Here is a 23749-nt window from a genome sequence, read left to right on the forward strand (position 1 = left end):
CAACGACATCACAAGGTAGAGAGTTCCAAACATTAACAACTCGATTGAAGAAGAAGTGTTTAGCTTCGTGCGACGAATCTTTACCACTTATCTTCAAATTGTGATTTCTTCTTGTTCTATTTGATCGATCAATTGTAAAGTAATCTTCCGCATTAATATCACTGAATCCTTTGAACATTTTAAACACTTCTATTAGATCGCCTCGCATTCTTCGTTTTGATAGGCTGAATAAATTTACTTCTTTAAGCCTTTGTTCATATGACAAATTTCTCAACCTAGGAATCATCTTTGTTACTCTTCGTTGGACCCGTTCCAACTTTTCTATGTCTTTTCTGTAGTAGGGAGACCAAAACTGTACACAGTACTCTAGAAGGGTTCGAACCAACGAATTATACAGTTTTAATATTACTTTTTCCGATTTATTATTAAAGACTCGTCCGATGAAGCCAACCAATTTGTTTGCAGTTTTAACTACCTCTGAACAATGCTGACCGGGCTTTAAATCGCTTGATATAGTGATTCCAAGATCCTTTTCTTTACTTACTGCAGAAAGTTGTTGGCCATTCATTATGTACCGAACGCAATTGTTATTTTTTCCGATGTGCAACACTTTACATTTCTCAACGTTAAATTTCATTTGCCATTGATTGGCCCAACGTGCAAGTCGATCTATATCTGATTGTAAAGCTTCTTCGTCGAGTATCGCAGTTACTTTACTAGCAATTTTTGTGTCATCAGCAAATTTTGATACTTTGCAAATGAGCCCATCATCGATATCATTAACATAAATTAAGAAGAGCATGGGGCCAAGCACTGATCCTTGAGGTACGCCGCTTTTGACGTCGAGCCAGTTAGATGTAACACCGTTTAGAACTACTCTGTTTCGCTCAGAGAGCCAGTCCGCAAACCAATTGTGAATGTTACCGAGATACCGTGCGCCAGTAGTTTGCTGAGCAATCGTTGGTGGGGGACCTTATCAAATGCCTTTTGAAAATCCAGATATATGATATCTACTGATCTGCTTTCATCGAACACCTCAAAAATATAGTGAAAAAAATCAAGTAAGTTAGTCAAACACGAACGTTTACTACGGAAGCCATGTTGCGAATTATTTATTATATTATTTTCTTCGAAGAAGAGGAGGAGGAGCCGGAGGAGGAGGGGAGTGCCACGCTGTCATGCAGGCAGAGAACACGGAGAACAGGTGAGTGCCAGAGAGAGAGAGAGAGAGAGACCAGAGTCACACCCGTACACAAGAAAAAATCCAGGTCCGAGCCAGGCAATTACAGGCCAATATCACTCCTCCCAATCATCAGCAAGATATTTGAGAGGATCATCGGGGAGCAATTGACATCCTTCCTCGAGGAAAACCACCTGCAGTCACCGAAGCAGTTTGGTTTTCGGAAGGGCCGCTCTACCTCAGACCTCCTCCTTCTCCTCTCAAAGTCCTGGCATGACGCCCTTGATGACGGCCACCCCTCTCTCGTGATTGCCCTGGACATAGCTGGCGCGTTCGACTCCGTTTGGCACCGCGGTCTGACGGCGAAGCTACAGCAACTAGGCATCACGGGGGACCTGCTGCGCCTGCTCTCAAACTACCTGTTAGGCAGGAGCCTCCGCGTAGCAGTCAACGGAAGCACCTCGACCAGCTTCCCGGTGGAGGCCTCCGTTCCACAGGGGTCCGTCCTTGGACCTATTCTGTGGAACATACGTTAACGACCTCCTGCAAACCATCCCGGCAGCAAGCGCTTACGCCGACGACTGCACCCTCTCCAGAACATACAAGAGGGAGGAAGCCCAGGACGTGATAGAGTCCGTCAACAGACAGTTGGCAGACATAATGGCCTGGGGAAAGAGGTGGCAAGTCAGGTTTGCCCCTGACAAAACCCAGGCCATGGTAATATCACGTTCTCGGGAGGACGCGAGGCAACTCAACGGCAGACTGAGATTCGGGAACGACACCATCCCTCTGCAGTCCAGCGTCGACATCCTGGGCGTGGAGGTGGACTCCCAGCTGCGGTTTGACCGTCACCTTGAAAGGGTGGCGCAAAAAGCCTCCCAGAAGGTGAACCTCCTGCCGCATGAAGAACCTCCTCGATGCTGAAGGCCTGAACACCCTCTATAAGGCACAAGTCCGTCCAGTGATGGAGTATGCCGCTCACCTGGATGGCCAGCGCCCGCTGCCACCTCAACCTGCTAGACAAGGTGCAGAGGAGGGCTGAACGCCTCATCAACGGCACCCAGCACCACCGACCGAGCCAGTGGGAGACACAGCGACAACAACAACAACAACAACACCCACACGAAGGAAGGGCAAGACCAGCCACGAACCAGCTGAATAGCCTGGAGCACCGTCGCCGCGTCGCTGCCCTGACGGTGCTACACAAGGCACAAGTGGGCTGGCCCCAACTGACGGACCTGAGGGCTAACTGGAGGACGTCTGAGCGCAGCACGAGAACGGAGCAGAGCCACGCCTCCCTCATGGAAGAGCCAAAGGCACGCTCCAGCACCCACCAACGTGCCTTCTCCATCGCAGCGGTGGTGTGGTGGAACAACCTCACTGCTGATGTGGATGTGACACAACTGTCCACTCAGCAGATGAAGGTTGCGTCCCACAGGTGGCTACTCCTACACCCACCGTAAACATGTATATAATTGTATAATATAATCGGCAGAAGCTTTTAAATAGCTCCCCAAAGGTCGGGGGAACTTTAGCATAGACAAATAATACTGCCATGTACTAATGTACTGAACACGTTTAAATAAAAAAAAATATATAAAAAAAAAAAGAGAGAGAGAGAGAGAGAGAGAATATTTGCAACCTTGTTTCTGTTCTGTATCATTATTAGAACATACATGCATACATACATGAATCCATATAACAGTAAGACATTAGTCCCAGGTCATGCCATAGTGGTCAGCAATAAGACTATTTAGGTGTATCATAGAATGGAAGCAACACTATCAGACCCAGTGCATAGTCAGGCCAGGGCAAGACTTTACCATTAAAGTCCTCACCAATTGGCTCACACATTCCTTAACGTTAAGTAGTTTATGTGCCGGAGAGGTGCACTAGAGGGAGTGTTTATGGAAGGGAAACACTGCATACCAGACATAGCCAGGCCTCCTTGCTGACTAAAATGATGTAAACCTTCTCTAATTTGTCTCGAGTCTAAAAGGTTAATCAAAGCAAGCCGTTGCCAGATAAGGCACAGAGTTAACCAAGATTGCCGTGGCTGACTTGTCCTCTAAGATGTTGTTCGGGGACTTGCTGCCTCGAGGAACTGTGGGGGAGCAAGATTTTTTTGTGAACTGAAAACGGGGATATACAACACTAATTACTGGTGGAGAAAATTACCTACAAATGTCATGGCGAGCTTGTTAATGTTGTTGTATTAGCTACTGGCTGAAGGAACTGTGGGAGAGCAAGATTTGTACGTGATTTATACGTGAACTAAACACCGGGGAGTATAGGTCACAAATGATGCAGTTAGAGATTTAATGAAGTCAGAAGTAAATGGGCAGCTTGTTAACTAATGAACCTACTGTGCTGTGACGAGATAAAGGAACTTTTTTTTATTTGTTTTTTATTTATTAATTTATTTTTTAATTGCATGTTCACCTATAGCTCCCGTGGGCTTTCTTCAGGGGCCTGGTGGTTGGCCCAAGCCCACCATGACACAGGCAATTTTCATAGTGGCGCCATTTATTCTTGGCTCATGTTGCCCCCCTGGAACTCATTCTTGATTCACTTGAACGATTTATTCTAGAGTCTGGGTTGATGGGTGGTCTTCAGGACAGCACGTGGGTAGTCTTAGGCCACTCGCCGGTGACTAAAAAATCCCAGGTGGTAGCGTGGGGATTCGCTTTGCCTCAGACCTTACTATTTTTTCCGATTGGGGCAAGAGGAACCTGGTGTCCTTCAACGCCTCAGAAACACAGTTTCTCCACTTATCCACTCGACACAATCTTCCAAACAACTATCCCCTGTTCTTTGACAACACCCAGCTATCACCTTCCTCAACACTAAACACCCTCGGTCTATCCTTAACTCAAAATCTCAACTTAAAACTTAATTTCTCATCTCTTACTAAATCAGCTTCCTCTAGGCTGGGCGTTCTGTACCGTTTCTGCCAGTTCTTCTCCCCTGCACAGTTGCTGTCCATATACAGGGGCTTTGTCCGCCCTCGTATGAAGTATGCATCTCGTGTGGGGGGGGTCCACTCACACAGCTCTCCTTGACAGAGTGGAATCAAAGGCTCTTCGTCTCATCAGCTCTCCTCCTCCTAGTGATAGTCTTCTACCTCTCAAAGTCCGCCGCCATGTTGCCTCTCTTCTATCGATATTTTCATGCTGACTGCTCTTCTGAACTTGCTAACTGCATGCCTCCCCCCCTCCCGCGGCCCCACTGCACACGACTTTCTACTCATGCTCATCCCTATATTGTCCAAACCCCTTATGCAAGAGTTAACCAGCATCTTCACTCTTTCATCCCTCACTCCGGTAAACTCTGGAACAATCTTCATCTGTATTTCCTCCTGCCTACGACTTGAACTCTTTCAAGAGGAGGGTATCAGGACACCTCTCCTTCCAAAATTGACCTCTCTTTTTGGACACTCCTTTGACCTCTATTCAGGAGCAGTAGGTAGTGGGCTTTTTTTTTTTTTTTCCCTTGAACTGTCTCCTAAGCTGTAAAAAAAAATGCTTTGTCCAGCACGCAGTGAATGCTGGGCCGGTACACTAACCACTCAGGCACCGCCTACCTTTGTGAGAGTAATATAAGAAGGAATTGGGTTAGTTTACATAGGAGAGAATAGTGAGGAGGTAAGATTATTTTGAGAACTGTCTGGCTGGCTTGTTAGTGGATCTGCTATGCTCTGACTAGTTAACATTCTAAGGGTTACTACATTTGATTACAAAACAAAACAATGGAGCAGGGAGTATGGTTATTTGAGAGCAGTCTGACAATGGTTTTGTTATGCTGTGACTGCTAGCTGCATAAGGAAAGAACACACAGCCAAGATATATGTTTGTACGTTCTCCTGGCATGGCACCACAGTCCTGTCCCAGCCCCTAGCGGTAGAGGGGCTTGGACCCCCGCCAGCGTGTGTGTGTTTGGAGATAAAACTGAGCTATGCAACAAAGAGGAAGGAAAGTACAGCACACAGCTTGTTTTAAGTGTCAAGTAGGTGTCAGAAGGCATTAGTTGGCTTCCTTCAACCCTATCTTGAGCTGAACACTGAGGCAGAGATCTATACTGAGTAAAACCTGAGCTATGTAAACAAAGGGGAAGGAAACACCAAGACCTTGTTTGTGTGGGAAGGAGAAGGAGGGACCCTCACACTGTAACTGGGGGCGGGGCGTGGCGGGTGTGTCCGGGGCGGGGCGGGGCTGGAGTGTTGATTCACTGCAGGGCATCACTCTTCATGGAGGAGGTTGGGGACTTTTATGAGGTTGGAGATCTTGATGTAGGACTCCCCTCGGGGCTGGCGGGCGGGGGTCCGGGGGCTCCTTTTTGGGGGAAGGGGCGAGGGCTTGCGGGGAAAGTTGATCCATCCTGCCGGGGGACTTGGGAGGGGAGGGGCAGCTCGGGGCAGACTGTCAGGAGTGGAGGGAAGGAAGGGAAGGGACAGAAAAGGAAAGAAAGGAAGGTAATGGAAAGGAAAGGAAAGGAAGGGAAGGAAAGGAAATAAAGGAAAGGAAAGGAAAGGAAGGTAAAAGAATGTAAAAAAAAGGAATGTAAAAGGGAAAGGAAAGGAAGGGAAGGGAAAGGAAAGGAAAGAAAAGGAAAGGAAGGGAAGGGAAGGAGAGGGAAGGAAAGGAAAGGAAGGGAAGGAAAAGGAAGGGAAAGGAAAGGAGAGGGAAGGAAAGGAAAAGAAGATAAAGGAAAGGGAAGGGAAGGGAAATTAAAAAAAAAGAAAAATAACAGAATAGGAAAGGAAATATGGGAAGGAAGGAGGAGAGAGAAAATACGATAAAGAGAGGAACAAGAAGGAAGAAAAGAGAATAAGAAAGAATAATGATAATAAAATAATAATAATAATAATAATAATAATAATAATAATAATAATGAGAACACTAGGTATATTAATGAACGTCTTTGTCCACAGCTCTGAAAAATGAAGAAAGGAAGGAAGATAATCTCAGAAGACTCATACAGTCCATTACACGTCCTTCATGTTATGTTATTACATTCCTGTACTCCCAACGCCCGGCCCGGGGGTCCAGCCGCAATACTAACAAGGTCCAGATGCAGACTGCATGCCCACTTGAGCAGCCCGGCTGCTGTACGCCAATCCTTATTTAGTTGTGTTCTTGTAGAGTTAAATCCAGACATCCCATATCCTTAGGCCAGGTCAAAAGTAAAGTTTGGTGTGCATGGCCTCAGTGTTCATCTCTGTTACACTGCCCCTGGAGGCTGTGGGGGCAGGAATCCAACACCCCAGGACACAGGGAGACACTCAGACTACCACAGGTGCCTCCCCAGGGGTCTCCAGGTACACATGATCACCCAGACACAAAGGATGACCTGCATACTGACTGCCCAGGCCGGGATTCAAACCCTGGCCAGCGGATTGGTAGGTAGGCATGCCAGCCACAGCACCATGGAGCCATGCATTATACTAGTACTTGGCACTGGTATCCTATGCTATTTATTCCTGGCTAGTTGGACACCAGAGATTTCCTGTATTAATTTCATGGGCTTTCTGTTATATATTTGTTTATTTGGTGTATCTATTTATTTAGTTTCATCATGATTTTTATTGTTATTTAGTGAAGCAGCTCAAGGGAAACTGTTGTTGTTCTGGATGCTTTCTTCCTCTCTCTCTTGTCATCTTTTTACCTCCCGTCCTCTCTCATCTTGCTTCTCTTCTTCCTTCTCTCTCTCTCTTTCTCGAAACCCATTTGAATGTAATACAAAACACAATTTGCAAATTGATATTTTTATTGCTAGAACACAAACACACACACATACACATAGTGACATAAGGAAGGTCATGTGGCTATGTAGGGGGGCGGGTCAGGATAGGGTCCATTATGTGTCTGGGGGAGGGCATGTGTCTGTGGGATGTTATCAACTTCCTGTGGGTGACATCCTGTGTGGCCTGTGAGCTGAGAGAGAGAGAGAGAGAGAATAGGATTGACAAGAGAGAGAGGGATAGAGACTGGTAGCCCAAGGAAGGAGTAGACAGGTAAACAGATGAAGAAAGATGCATGAAAGGGAGGGAGAAAGAACTTGAGTGATAAATAAGGAAGTTAAACAGAGCTGAGAAAAAGGAAATATATACAAGGTTAATGTGTAAAGTACAGTTATCTGTAACTGTATATTTGAGGCTTTCAGAGGAGGCGGGACATAAGGAACAGTCCTATTTTTTTCTCGTTTGTACTGGGAAGGGAAAGTCTGGCTATCCTACATCCCAGGAGGAACAAAACACAAGTTACAAGGAAAGCAACTCTTGGTACGCCCAAGCAATTGGTTATAAAAATTAGTTTTGTTCATCTGATGACCCATCGTCCTCCTAAGACGTCTGGTGTTTTTATTTCAAGCGCTAAAAGATTAAATGTCTGGCCTGGCACGAAGGAGGCGCCGGTACCACCTCAGGCACGCCACGCCCCGGCACCCCGCCCGTGCCTATCGCGCTGAAAGGGTTAAGTGTGTCATTAACAACTCAATCAAGGACAGTCACTAGACACAGGGGTGGTGCCTGTTTCATGGAGGCAGGCACACGTTATTCCAGTATTTAAGAAAGGAGACAAATCTTCTATGGAGAACTATAGGCCGATTAGTTTGACGTCATTTATAGGTAAAATGATTGAGTCAGTAATAGCTGATAGTATTAGGGACCATATAGACAGACATAATTTAATTCACGACTCACAGCATGGGTTTACTAAAGGAAAGTCGTGCCTCACTAGTCTTATATCCTTTTACAATAGAGTATACGAGGCAGCTGACAATGATGAGAGCTATGATGTGGTTTATTTTGATTTTAGTAAGGCCTTCGATAAGGTACCTCACCAGAGACTGTTAAATAAAGTCAGGGCTCATGGGATAAGAGGGAAGGTATTTGATTGGATTAAGGCGTGGATTAGCGACAGGAAACAGAGGGTTACCATTAACGGTAAAACTGAATGGGGTAATGTTACCAGTGGGGTTCCTCAAGGTTCAGTTTTAGGCCTTCTATTCATTATCTACATCAATGACATAGACAATGGGATAACTAGTGACATAGGTAAATTTGCAGATGACACCAAAATAGGACGCACTATTAGGACAGGGGAGGATGCTAGAGCACTGCAGGAGGATCTCAACAAACTGTCAGCTTGGTCAGAGAAATGGCAGATGAATTTTAACATCACCAAGCGTAGCGTACTTAGTGTAGGAACACGCAACCCATTACACGGGTATAGTTTAGACTCCACAGCGATAGGCAGGTCTGAGTGTGAAAGGGATTTGGGAGTGTTAGTGAACTCTGACCTAAAACTAAGGAAGCAATGTATTAGTGCGAGGAATAGGGCTAACAGGGTATTAGGCTTTATTAACAAGACGGTAACCAATAGGAGTGCAGAGGTCATCCTCAGACTCTATTTAGCGCTAGTTAGGCCACACTTAGATTATGCTGTCCAGTTTTGGTGCCCACACTACAGAATGGACATCAACTTGCTAGAATCAGTTCAGAGTAGGATGACCAAGATGATTCAGGGGCTGAGGAACCTCCCATATCAAAATAGGCTGAAACATCTAAACTTACATTCACAAGAGACGAAGAATGCGGGGAGATCTGATAGAAGTATTCAAATGGGTCAAGGGTTACAACAAAGGCGATATAAGTAAAGTACTGAGAATTAGCCAGCAGGATCGAACTCGCAGCAATGGATTTAAATGAGAAAAGTATAGATTTAGGAGAGATATAGGCAAGCATTGGTTTAGTAATAGGGTGGTGGGGGAATGGAATAGACTCAGCAATCACATAGTTAGTGCAGGGACGATAGCTTGTTTTAAGAGTAGACTGGATAGCTACATGGACGAAGATGACAGGTGGCAGTGAGGTGTGGGTGCAGTAAGGTGACGGGGCACTGGATGCGTGCTTAGTACCGCCGGTATAACGAGGATCAAGCCTCTACCTGTAACCCCTGTAACTACACCTCACCCACCGTGAGTAGTGGGGGGGATTCTGGAGCTGCCCTGTGTAGGCCACTCGGCCTCTTGCAGTTTCCCTATGTTCTTCTTCTTCTTATGTTATGTTTGTTCATTTTCTTCCTTAATTTCTGCTTTTTCCTCTTTTTGTTTATCTTTTTTATTTCTATTTTTCCTTTCTCCTCCTCCTCCTCCTCCACTTCATCATCATCAAGTCTCGTCTCACTACGACAGCATCCTCACCACAATCATTCTTTCACCACCACCACCACCAAGGAGGAGGAGGAAGAAGATAAGGAGAAAAAGAACGGAAAGAACGAGAGAGAAAGATAAGGAGAAAGAGAACGGAAATAAAGAAAAGGAAAGGAGGAAGACGAGGACGAGGAAAAGGAGGAGGAGGAATGCATACATAGGAATACATAGGAAGAACAGACACTAGAGGACCTGGCTGTCTATGGCGAGGGTGTCTGTCTGCTACCGTTACTACTAGCATGCTACGTGTGATAGGACAGGATAGAATAGGAGAAGGCTACTCCTGCTCCTACTAGGAAGATGGAGAGAAGAACAAAAAGAACGATCCTGCCCACTCACCTCTCATCATCCCATCCTCCTCCTCCTCCTCCTCCTCTCCCTCATCACGTGCCGCCCCGCCCTTCCTGCCAACGTGGACAGCCCTAATCCTATCTCCTCATTGTGTCTGTCATAGTGCCATTCCCTACATACTCGTTCCTCTTCTTCTTCCTCTTCCTTTTCTTCTTCTTCCTCCTCCTCCTTCTACTATTTCTTCTCCTCGTCATCCTCTTTCTCCTCCTCCTCCTCCTCGTTCTTTTTGTTCTGGTCTTTCTCTTCGTCCTCCTCCACATAGTTCCTACCAGTTGTCGCAGTCAGGTTACGATGCCGTATGCCGCTCGCCATCCGTGCCACTCATGCAGAAGGGAGTTCACGAAGGACTTCTTCAACAAGGAGAACGATGAGTATACTGTGTGTTTCTTCTGTGAAACTGAACACAAGGTAAATGTTAAATTAGAAGCGTTAGATAGTAAATTACAGTTTCTGGAGGGGGTGTATAGGTTTAGATGGTGCGAGTGTCGGGGAGGGAGAGTTCAAGGTTGTTGAAAAGGTAGAGAGATTGGAAGATAGGGTGGGTGAGGTAGAGAAGAAGGTAGATACATTAGATTCCTTCCAACCTGTTAGGACAGGGGGAAAGGCTGTAGCAGTAGATGTTAGTTACAGTGAGGTCGTGACGAGAAACAGGTTCCAGGTGTTAGGAGACCAAGTTGAGAATGATCCTAGCATCGTTCTTGTCGGGGACAGCTTAGTTAGACAACAGGACCGTGAGTTTTGTAGGAAGGGAGCGAGGCGTCGCCATGTTGTTTTCCCAGGAACCAAAATTGAGAACGTAGCGAAGGTTGACGACTTAGTCGCCACTACCTCAGAGGAGACAATGTTTGTCTACGTGGTAGGAACAAACAATGTAGCGAAAGGTAGATCAGAGGAAATTGTAGAAAAATATAGAAAATTTGTCGGAAAACTAAAAGAAAGCAGGACGCGTTCTGTAGTGTGTGGTTTGCTCCCTCGCCACGATGTTAACTCCTTCATTCTCAGTAGAATGCTGGGGATAAACGAACGTGTAAGGGATTTGTGTAGTAGTAAGGGAGTCATGTTTGTGGACGTATGGGATCATTTTATTCATGATAGAAGCCTGTTTGCTAACGATGGCCATCATCTAAATTGTGTGGACAAGGCGAGGCTAGGCAGAGTCTTAGATGAGGAAATATCGAAAGAGCTAAGACAGGTGCAGCAATGAGGTGAGGTAGCTTCCGGCTTAGCCGGGAGGAAACCAGTACAGTACTGCGCAGGATGTCAGGTCACCAGACCCACAGGTGAGGGGTACTTAGGTAGCAGTGAGGTCAACAGCCACGCAGGTGGTTGGTGAGGCAGGGGTAATTGAGGATAGTCAGGTCTGACGCGCTATTCCAATTCCAGTGACACGACAGTTGATAGATGGCGCACACTCGACGAATACATTAAACATCTTTTATATAAATGCCCGTAGCATCATTCAGAAGCGTAGCCACTTGATAACACATGCAATTACCGAAAAACCCGACTTCATTATGATCACGGAAACATGGCTGAATATGCGCGATAAACATCACTTAGGTGAAGTAGTTATAAATGGTTACAATGCGTTTGCTAAGTGTCGTCTACACAAAAAAGGAGGAGGTGTAATAATATATGCGAAAAATAATTTAGAAGTCATTCAGCTAAACATAGCCGAAACAGAGTCTTATGATTCATTGTATGTACAGTCGGCTATAGAGAGTAGTGACACAGTCCAGTAAGTTTCGTTCAGAAAGCGACATCTGGCAACCCCTCCACGCGACGTGAAAATTATCACATCCTATCGAAATCGTACTGTTGTGGTGATCGGTGGTCACAGGTGCACTCTTCATAATTTTAAGATAGATATTTATCAAAAGTGCCCGTCGCTAACGCTTAATAAATATTTTTTCTTTAGGCTATGTCGCTACATTTTGACACGAGCTTTTAGTTTCGTTTAAATTTAGTCAAGAGCAACTCTTAAGTTGTTTATCAAACTATGATACATTTAAAAATATATTGCACTTATTAGGGGAGATTGTTATGCCTTTAAACCAAAAACAAAAAATTCCTGGCAGCCGAGATCTTGCTCTTTATAAAAAAAAAAATTATACGAAATAATAGGCTATAAACGCTCACATGATGGCGCCGTCGACCGCGGGCCTTGGCTGGAGCAGCGGTATTCTATCAAAGCCCTTATGTCCGCAGGCACTGCAGTTGAGCTGTCACGTCAGTGGCTGTGGAAACGTATAATTTTTAATACCTAAAAAAAATAGGAGAGAGAGAGAGAGAGAGAGAGAGAGAGAGAGAGAGAGAGAGGCTGGGTGGGGACGGGAGACATGTCCATCAGCGACAAGGGGTCAGCTAGTCAGCGACACACACACACACACACACACACACACACACACACGTATTTATACTTAGATATTACGTAATCTTCACGGAGAAATGATTTTAGATTTTTGACGATCTGAATTGTCTTTGAGGCTTTATAGTGACGGGAATTAAGGCTGCGAGTTAAACAGACGCTCAAGCCTATTTGCTGTTTGATGGTAAGGAGCATTAGTCACTGCCTGCCTCTGTGAAGGACAGCATTGCACGCGGTATTTTCAAAGTTTAATAAGAAAAAGTGTTTCAGACTGTTCGTGATGTTTTACCTCGTCATCATCATCATCATCATCATGTAGAAGACATTCATTATCGCATTTCTAAATTGAATTTATGTAATCTGGTATATTTCTAACTACATTATATTATAATATAATATAATATTATACAGTATTATAATTTCACGGTCACACACACACGGTACACACTGGTACGCGTCACTAACATCGCCAGTGAATGCGTCACCGTGGTATAGTTGCCAGATACCGCCACCAGGCTAAACATTCTGAAATCCGTGACACTACTCTCTATCGTCGACTGTACATAGCCCTCCCCCCCCCACAGGCACATAAATGAGTCTCCTACCTCCTAAGATACCCTACTCTGTCATATCCACACATCCCTCATACACATGGTACACGTTTCTCCCCTTATTTGTCCCTCCTAAATATCCCAGTGTTCACATTCAGAAAATTAATCCTCTTCTAACTGAATCTACCACTTTGTTCTTTATTAGCACCTACAATCTGCCTGCCTACCCTGTTCTGTACTACCTCAAGGTTTTCAAGCCCTTAACTGTTCATGTCATGCATTTTAACCCATATGTGAGGCTGTAGCAGTCACCGCTCAAATTCCGTGTTCCTTCCCCTCAGTGACAAGAAAATGGGGTGCTGCAAAGAGAGACTAAGATTCTCAGTGTTTTCATGTAATGTCCATCGTCACTGTGTCTGCCAGTCTGTCTTGTCGCGTCTTCATCGTTAACTTTCCTTGTATTCGTTTACCTTTGACTGTCCGTCCACGTTCTCTTGTTGTCCACCGTTACACATTGTTCCACACATACACCAACACTTAAATGTTAACCTACACAAACAACATTCACACAAACGCATACACAAACAAACACCTATCCTATGTGTTGTCCTTGTCGTGATGAGCTGTGTAAGTTTTGTCTAATAAAGTAACCCTGGCGGATATGACTTTCTCTATCCGTGAACCGATTAGCACTTAGAACACTTGCTACCACCAACAATTGGTGACCCTGGAGTGTTGCTATGGTTCAAGGTGGCTTATAGCCGGTGCTGTTTTAAGGGCACTCTCTCCTAGAGTGGAGGACCTGGGCAGGGTAACTTGTCCATTCGTCCGCCCTCTCCTGGGGCAAAATCCTCACCTCCGTTCGGGGTTCGGGGCTGAGCACTCAGGTCGGAGAAACATTACGCCATAGGCGTAGTTGCCACCTTCAGGGTTTCCCTGCCTCCCTAGGCGCCTTCTGCGCCTTCCCTGGCACCCTCTGTGCCTTCCCCAGGCACCCTCTGTGCCTCCTCCAGGCACCCTCTGTGCCTCCTCCAGGCACCCTCTGTGCGCCTCTTCCAGGCACCCTCTGTGCGCTTCTTCCAGGCACCCTCTGTGCGCCTCTTCCAGGCTCCCTCTGTGCGCCTCTTCTAGGCTCCCTGTGTGCACCTCCTCCAGGCATCTTCAGCGCCCTTCAGGCATCTTTTGTGCCCCATGGTGCTCCTCCCGGCGCTCACTCACCCACCCCTCCTCCTTCCTGCCTTTCCGCTGGTCCGGCGACTGAGACACGCACACCGTGTGACACACTACACAGACTCAGTGAACACTCAAACACAGTGCGACACATTACTGAGACACAGTGCCACACACTCAGTGTACACGCCACACACAGACTCGGTGTACACGCCATACAGACTCAGTGTATACGCCGCCACACACCACACAGACTCAGAGAGACACGCAAACACAGTGTGACACCCCACTGGGACTACTAGCTGCCTCCTGGATTAACCACCGCCTCCTGGATCTACCACCGCCGTCTTGGATTATCCTACACTTGTGGATCCTTGTGTATAGTGCAGTGTGTCCAGCAACAGTTCAGTGCAGCGCGTCCCCAGCAACAGTTAGTGTCACAGTGTTACATACTAAGCGTTTAGTGTTGTGTTACAGTGCCTTTTTGAACACTGGTTCACCCCCCGAGCCACAGAGGCCCCTGGCACGTGCCAGCGCCTATAGTACACGCAGTTCGTTCTACACTCACGACTGCCGCGGCTCCTGGCATATGCTTGCGCCTCTCACTCCTCAACCGGCTGTGGTCCCTGGCACGCTGGCATCTAGCGCCTTACCACGCAGTCATTCGACGCCCTCACGGACTGCCGAGGCCCCTGACACGCTGGCAGCTGGCGCCTTTAATACACGCAGTCGTTCTACTCTCACCGACTGCCGAGGCCCCTGACACGCTGTCAGCTAGCGCCTTCACACGCAGTTCCCTCGACGCACTCTATGACTGCCGTGGCCCCCGGCGCGTTTACGCCAGTGCCTACTGCCCATCTCCACGCCGCTCGACTTCACCATACCTGACGACGACATGCAACTCTTCCTCTACTACGGCGGTGTCCTTCAGAGCACCACTCTTCTGCTCAGGACCCGTCTACGTGGTTCGCGATTCGGGAGTGCGGATTCAAGCCTTCCAGGATCTATTAAACAGCCAACCACTCAACTCACCGCAGCCCACCTTACGCAACCCACCTTACGCAGCCCACTCCTCGCTGCTCAACTCCTCGCTGCTCAACCCCTCGCTGCTCAACCCCTCGCTGCTCAACACTTCAGCTCGACTTACCGTAGCTGTCCTCACTGCGCTACTCATCTCAGCTCGCCTCACCGTAGCTGTCTCCTACGCGCTACTCACTTCAGCTCGACTCACCGTAGCTGTTGTCACTGCATTACTCACTCCAGCTCGACTCACCGTAGCTGTTGTCACCGCATTACTCACTCCAGCTCGACTCACCGTAGCTGTTGTCACTGCATTACTCACTCCAGCTCGACTCACCGTAGCTGTTGTCACCGCATTACTCACTCCAGCTCGACTCACCGTAGCTGTTGTCACCGCATTACTCACTCCAGCTCGACTCACCGTAGCTGTTGTCACCGCATTACTCACTCCAGCTCGACTCACCGTAGCTGTTGTCACCGCATTACTCGCCCCAGCTCGACTCACCGTAGCTGAACTACTCAACGCAACTCTACTCAGCGCACCTCAACGCAACTACTCAGCGCAACTTACCGCGCATCTCGACACAACTCTACACAACGCTACTCATCGCAACGCATCACCGTCTGCCACAGCGCCCCAGCACCAGGGAAGATTTCGTTCCTCCTTCCTCGTCACTGGGGGGGAGTAATCTGTAGCAGTCACCGCTCAAATTCCGTGTTCCTTCCCCTCAGTGACAAGAAAATGGGGTGCTGCAAAGAGAGACTAAGATTCTCAGTGTTTTCATGTAATGTCCATCGTCACTGTGTCTGCCAGTCTGTCTTGTCGCGTCTTCATCGTTAACTTTCCTTGTATTCGTTTACCTTTGACTGTCCGTCCACGTTCTCTTGTTGTCCACCGTTACACATTGTTCCACACATACACCAACACTTAAATGTTAACCTACACAAACAACATTCACACAAACGCATACACAAACAAACACCTATCCTATGTGTTGTCCTTGTCGTGATGAGCTGTGTAAGTTTTGTCTAATAAAGTAACCCTGGCGGATATGACTTTCTCTATCCGTGAACCGATTAGCACTTAGAACACTTGCTACCACCAACAAGGCCTGGTATTGCCTTGTCAATCTCGCCCTCTCGTATCCGTTTGCTCTGCACCTCACCACACTCCCTGGTCTTCCTACCCACTGGTTTGCCCTTGAAATTGTCCTGCTTCGTTCTGTCTGTCCCACTCTCGTCTACTATGATTCCTAGGTATTTGTATGAACTGTTGTATGTTACTTATTAAATAAAAATGAACTACAAGACACTTTTGATTACTGAACCTCTTCTGTTGATGATTCCTCCTCCTGTGATGACAACCTTTCACACATGGATTTATCTTGGTATTGGAGATAATGCTGGTGCTTGTGGGTGGTGAGTCTTGATGGTTGCTAAGATTCCCAGCAGTGTCTTGCCCTGTAAAATGGTGAGCAGCCAATATACAAACAAATATATGCATTTGGTTAACTGTGGCCAGGCTCCCCGCAAGGTTTCTTCACTTAATTTATATCTATACAGTTTGTCTGTTGTATTCACTGTCCATTTCCATCTATCTGTTCAATTGTTGGGGGAGAGCAGAAAAATATCTGGTAGGAGAACCTTCCCAAAAGATTATATTTCTGCTACTGGTGACAGGTAAAGTATGCAAGTTCAGATATCAATTTCAGTGCCACAGCATTAGAACAGGAGGAGGATTACTTAAATGTCATGAAAGAAAGGATGAAGGGTTAACTGACAGTGTGAAGAAGTGGAACAGCTTGATGGAAGACGTACCAAGATGGAGGAAAAAAAAAAAGATATTACTGGAAACAGACACCCAACAATAAGTTTAACATTAAAATATAAACAGGGCTGTACACTATTGGATAAAATGGATGTTGTGAAGAGATTGATGTAAAAGAACTGTGTGATGACAAGGTGAGGCCGGAGATGGTGGGCTGGTGAAGGGGAGTTTGAGGGACCATCATTTTTGCAGGAAAAAGTAAATGAATCAAACATGAGAAGAGGAAAATCGGAGGGACAGGACCTAGTTGTTTTGGTGGAGGCAACAGGATTTTGTTAAGACAGCTTAGGAACAGCAGCAGTATCGGTAGAATTACTATTAAAAACCGGGGCGAAATAAGAATTTAACGTGTTCGCTTTGCGTTGGCTATCTTTCACGATATTGCCCGAATTATCAGTTAATGGGCCAATCCCACTTCGAATCTCTTTTTTGTTGTTTAAATATCTAAAAAAATTTTTTAGGATCTGACTCAATTTACCGCAATGTTTACTTCGTACCTCCGTTTAGCCCGTTTCATTAAACCTTTGACTTGTTGTGACTATTACACAGTACATACATGCATACTTCTACAAATTTACATGATACACACATACTACATGGTCCCTATGTAAAATTATCTCCATACTACATAGTCACTATGTAAAATTATCTCCCTCCTTCTGCCCTTCCGCAAAACTCTTGACACATTAGGTTGTGTAAATTTGGAAGGAAATTAATACAAGGTGTAATTTCAGTTGATAATTAAGTAAACATGCATTAATTAATTTTCTTCAAGTTTGCAAGCTCTGTACTCTGTAGTCTGTACTCTGAACTATGAGTCTGTGAATCTGTAATGCATAAAATATATCCGCCACATCCTGTTTGTGTGGGGTGCGGATGCGGATGCGGATATTTATTTTATCACAAATGCGGATGCGGATGCAGATGTTTCATTCATCTGAACTGCGAATGCGGATTTGAAAAATTATGCAGATGTTCCGCGGATGCGGATATCCGGTACATGACTAATTTGTGTTGAAAGATGAGGTTAAATCAAAGGCTGAGAAGGTGCATGAGGAGCTGGGATCAGTTGTTGACACGATTCGTGCGAGCACGCTGAATCCAGTTTGGCTGAGGTGGCGAAGAGAGGCAGGAAAGTGAAGAAGAATCTCCTAGTTGTGAAAGCTTCTGCCCAGGAAAAGAAGGCAACATATGTGAAGGATGAAGTCTCCCAGGCGTTGAATGGCATTGAAATAACTGATTCAAGATTCACAAATGGAGGTAATATTGTCATGAACTTTGACAATGAGAACACAAGGGAAGAGGCTGCTCAAAAATTGGAGTGTTGAGCAAATTAGTACAAAGAGTGTTGGAGAAATGAAACCAAAGATCATGATATGCAATGTGCACAAAGAGGAGACCAAGGAAAAAATAAAAGAGACCATCTTAGACAGCAATGAGTTCTTACGCACAAATCAGGGCGTTGAGAATAAAATTGAGCTGATTTTTAGTAAGTCTGCAGCTGGCGGCACGATGCACTACATTTTGAGGTGCGACCCAACTGTGAGAGAGAGCTGATTTACAAGAATCACGACAATTTAAAATTAGAATGGGGAATATACACAGTGAGAGATAGATACCATGCAATTATATATTATCATTGTCAGAGATACGGCCGTCTTGAGGCCAAAAGAACTGCTAAGAACAATGTAGAAGCCCCAAGATGTTATAAATGCGCTAGCGATCATAAATCAAAGAAGTGCACCATGGCTGAGAAGAAATGCATAAATTGTGTGAAGTACAAGAAGTCTGAAATCAACCACTTGGCGAATGACCAGCGTTGTGTGGTTCTTCAGATTGAAATTGAAAGAATTCGTAACATGACCGATCATGGCTATTAATCACAGACTTACATACTAGACTGCTCGTCCCCCATCTCCCTGTATTGTGTTAAATGAAGCACCCCTGCGGCGGTGGGTGTGCCCAAGATCTAAATAAATTTATTGAGACCTTGGGCAGGACGGACAGCGCGGCGATACTACACGCATTTCCTCTTTGATTTAACTGTTTCTCCATTCCTTTCACAAGCCTATGATTGATAACGCTTATAGACAGCCTTCTCATCTCTGTGAGGCGAGAGAAACCTGACGTCACAGTAAAGGAGCTATTACAATGGGCAAATTTTCCGTGGATCTTCAGTCAAACCACGATTTTCGCTGGCGTGGTTCTCATTTCCGTGGCTTTCTGACGCGTCCACGATCTTTCAAAGCTACGGTAGATTTCACCAAAGGACGACGGTATTACTCACCATCATCAGCAGCAGCAATAACAAGAAACAAATGAGAACCACGCTAGCGGAAATCGTGGTTTGACTGAAGATCCACGGAAAATTTGCCCAGTGTAATAGCCCCTTAAGCGAACTGACATCCTTGAGGCGTGTGTGAGAGCGAAAACAACTTGCAGTGAACAGCAGTAGAACCATATGGCGGGACACAGCCTGACGACACTATATACAGATGTTTGCTCTCTGTTCTAAATGTTTCCTCGTTACTTTCGCGTGTTGTAAGTGACTGATAATGTGGATATACACCCAAACAGACCCCCGTGTTCTCCCTTCCCTGAGTAAGGCGAGATGCGAGGCGTTAAAAAAGTTGGAAAGTTTCGTTTAGTCGGCGCAACATCTGTGGTCATATGCCGGAGAGAGACAGAAGGGGAAGGAATTATAGGAGAAGGGAACAGATCCCAGGAGACTGGACACAACCCCCGATTAATATCTGGTACCCATTCACTGCTGGGTGGACAGGGGCGTAGGGTATCGGAAAAGCCGCCCAAATTTTTCCACCCCTCCCGGGGAATCGAACCCGGGCTCTCTCGGTTGTGAGCCGAGTGTGCTAACCACTGCACTACGAAGTCCCAAACGACGGGCGGAAAGCAGAACGTTATATTTATTCATTTTAAGGCAGAGGAGACAATCCAAATGTAGAACGAAAATAATATTTCCGCCAAAATATCGACTCTGAAGAAGATACGAATACTTGAACACTTGACAACCTTCCACACAAAAGCAGCTTCCATACAAACCTACCTTCAAACATCTCTCCCAAACCCGTCAAACCCAGAACGGTAGGTAGGCGGCGGGGGTAGGCGGTGGCTGAGTGGTAGCGTGCTGGGCCCACATTCACCGCGTGATGGACGACGCGGGTTCGAATCCCCACGCTACCACCTCGGATTTTTCAGTCACCGCCGATTGGATTAAAACTACCCACATGCTGTCCTGAAGACCACCCATCAACCCGGATTCTTGAGGAAACCGTCCAAGTGAATCACGAAGGAGTTCCGGGAGGCAGCATGAGCCAAGAGAAGATGGAGCCACTATAAACACTTGCCTGCTCCATGACGGGCTGGTGCCAACTACCCTCCAGGCCCCTCAAGAGAGCCTACCGGCGCTATAGGCGTACACGTAAAAAAAAAAAAAGGAGGTGATACAAATACCTGAATACCCAACAGCCTTCCACGCACTTAACTATACCTCAAGGCCACGCACTGTCCATATTCCGAAACCTAGGCACACACCTTTGACAAGGCGTTGGTAGACGTTGTGGGAGCATTTCAGGGCATTAGTTTTATGACCTTGGTGGTAGTGATGACTTTTTTGATTAGGCCTCGATTGACCTCCTTTTCGGCCTTTGGAAATAACTGATGTGAGAGGCGAAAGCGTTTGAGGATAGGCCTACTGGCTCTATACATACGGCACCGAGGCATCACTACAGTCAACAAATTACCTTCCCAACAAAAATAACTCCAAACACCTATCCCAAACCTGTCCAAACTATAACGGAAGTACATAAAGGAAGCGATATAAATACCTGAACACCCGACAGCCTTTCACGCACTCAACTACCGTCACCTCGTTCAGAATGGCGTCGCGTAGTTTTTCAGGTTTCTGCCCTCCGTGGCCCTCTCGTCAGCCTGGGAGCCGATCATCCAAGTTGCTATGTTTTTACTTTACTGTGGTTCTCGTGGGTAAGAATTTTGATATCACGGTGGGGGTACAACAGGCAGGCCTCAGGTGACCACAGCGACGCCAGAGAGATGGTTGACAAATAATCACTTTCTTCCCTGTTAGATCGTTCAAGATCCTACGTTTTTATTTCATTGTGGCTCTCGTGGGTAAGAATTTTGATATCTCAGTGTTTTTAGCATTCTGATGCCTAAGTTTCCCCAACCCAGCCTCATTAAACTGTATAAACGTAAACACACTATTCAACAATCACGGTACAAATCGGTATTACACGTCAACTTTGCCAACATGACTAACTAATGCTGAGGTAGTTAGATCATTAGGAAGATAGTTAGATTGGGAAACCCGCGGAACTTATGGGTGAGTCCTGTTGGTGAGTGATAGGTACAACTCACGAGTCACCACCAGCGTCACGTCCCAAGGCTGTGCGATAGTTAGCTTAATCAAGTACTACACAAGATGCATTTACCCTGGCTGTCACAACTTGTTACGATGCACATTAAGCTTCGGTTCTATAGGCTTCCACATATTATCCAACATGACTGAATTACACACACACACACACACACACACACACACACACACACACACACACACACACATACTGGCTGGATGAATGTAGATATGGAGACGGGACTATTAGAGATTAGCTCGGGCCCTGAAGACTACAAATAGGTAAATACAAATAGGTAAATACACACACAGCTGGAGTAGGTAGGAAGACACCTACCGAACGGGCGCAAGCCACTCCTGGTGAGGTATATAAGGGAGGTGAGAAGGGAGCTGAAGCCCTCCAAAGACCCTTCCCATGTCCTCACTAACCGTTTCCCTATTGTCTCACCAACACCGGAGAGTAGTTCAGCATGCTCTCTAAAGACAGATCCTCTCTTTATCCACACCACACTACATTCACACAACATATACACCTTTTCCCAAAATAAAAATTTAAAAATGGCGCACCTACACCAAGCCTCGGAGTCCCGGCCTGGGGGGGGGACCACAAATTCCCCCAGGGAGGACTCCCCTTCTGGCTGCCGACCCGAGAGGTGTCTTGATAATTCCTCGAACCTCTTTTTTCTCAATTTCTGCAACATTCGCGGTCTTCGCTCTAATTTTCATTCTGTGGAACATCATCTCTCCTCCTCTAAACCTCACCTTCTCTTCCTTACCGAAACACAGGTTTCTGCGGCTACTGTCAGAAATCTCTACTCTATTCCCTCCTACTATCTCTATCCTAAATTTCAATCCAAAGCTGGATGTTGCGCCTACGTGCGCAACGACATCACTTGCTCTCGTGCCCACGACCTTGACTCTTCTGAATTTTCCACCATCTGACTAAGACTTCATTGTCATTCTATTACTAAATACATCTGTGCTGTTTATCTCTCACCTAACTCTACCAACTATGTAAAATTCTTTGACTATTTGAATTCTAAAGTGGAGCACATCTTGACCCACTCTCCCTTCGCTGAAATCTCCATCCTAAGAGATTTCAGTGCTCACCACCAGCTTTGGCTTTCATCCTCTTTCACTGACCATCCTGGTGAACAAGCCTACAACTTTGCTATCCTCAACGACCTAGAGCAGTTGGTCCAGCACCCTACACGTATTCCCGACCGTCTTGGAGACCGGCCCAACATTCTAGACCTCTTCCTTACCTCAAACCCTTCTGCTTATTCTGTCAAACTGTTCTCTCCGTTGGGCTCCTCCGATCACAATCTTATTTTTGCATCCTGTCCTATCGCTCCTGTACACCCTCTGGACCCACCGAAGAGGCGATGCTTCTGGCATTTTGCTCCAGCTCGGTGGGACGACCTGAGGATGTACTTTTACAATTTCCCGTGGAATGATTATTGCTTCCAGGATAGAGACCCCTCTGTGTGTGCTCAGCGCATCACAGAGGTGATTCTTTCTGGAATGAAGGCATACATTCCTCGTTCTTTCTCTACTCCTCACGCTAAAAAGCCTTGGTTTAATCACGCTTGTTCTCGTGCTGTCAATGATAGAGAGGTAGCTCACAAAAGGTACCAGAGCCTTCAAACTAATGCTAATTATGAACTTTACATTTTTGCCCGAAATCGTGCCAAATCTATTCTCCGACTAACCAAAAATTCTTTCATTAATAGAAAATGCCAAAACCTTGCTTTCTCTAACTCTTCCCGTGACTTCTGGCATCTAGCCAACAACATCTCCTCCAACTTCACTTCTTCATCTTTCCCTCCACTCCTCAGTCCTGACGGCAACACTGCCGCCTCATCTATCTCTAAGGCTGAACTCTTCTCTCAAACTTTTTCTAAAAACTCCACTCTGGACGATTCTGGGCATATTCCTCCTACTCATCCCCCCTCTGACTCCTTTATGCCTGTTATAAAGATTCTTCAAAATGATATTTTCTATGCCCTCTCTGGCCTCAATCCTCAGAAGGCTTATGGACCTGATGGAGTGCCTCCTATTGTCCTTAAAAACTGTGCCTCCGTGCTGTCACCCTGTCTGGTCAAACTCTTTCGCCTCTGCCTGTCAACATCTACCTTTCCTTCTTGTTGGAAGTATGCCTTCATACAGCCTGTGCCTAAGAAGGGTGACTTTCAATCCCTCAAACTACCATCCTGTAGCTTTACTTTCTTGTCTATCTAAAGCTTTTGAATCAATCCTTAACCGGAAGATTCAAAAGCACCTTTCCACTTCTGACCTTCTATCTGATCGCCAGTATGGGTTCCGCAAGGGGCGTTCAACTGGTGATCTCCTAGCCTTCTTAACTGACTCTTGGTCATCCTCTCTTAGCCGTTTCGGTGAAACTTTTGCTATTGCGCTGGACATATCAAAAGCTTTTGATAGGGTCTGGCACAAATCTCTGCTTTCCAAACAACCCTCCTACGGTTTCTATCCTTCTCTCTGTACCTTTATCTCCAGTTTCCTTTCTGACCATTCTATTTCTGCCGTGGTAGACGGTCACTGTTCTTCCCCTAAATCTATTAACAGTGGTGTCCCACAGGGTTCTGTCCTATCTCCCACTCTTTTTCTGTTGTTCATTGATGGTCTTCTTTCCAAAACGAACTGTCCTATCCATTCC

The sequence above is a fragment of the Eriocheir sinensis genome, unplaced genomic scaffold (genome assembly GCF_024679095.1).
Source record: "Eriocheir sinensis breed Jianghai 21 unplaced genomic scaffold, ASM2467909v1 Scaffold372, whole genome shotgun sequence".
Lineage (NCBI taxonomy): Eukaryota > Metazoa > Arthropoda > Malacostraca > Decapoda > Varunidae > Eriocheir > Eriocheir sinensis.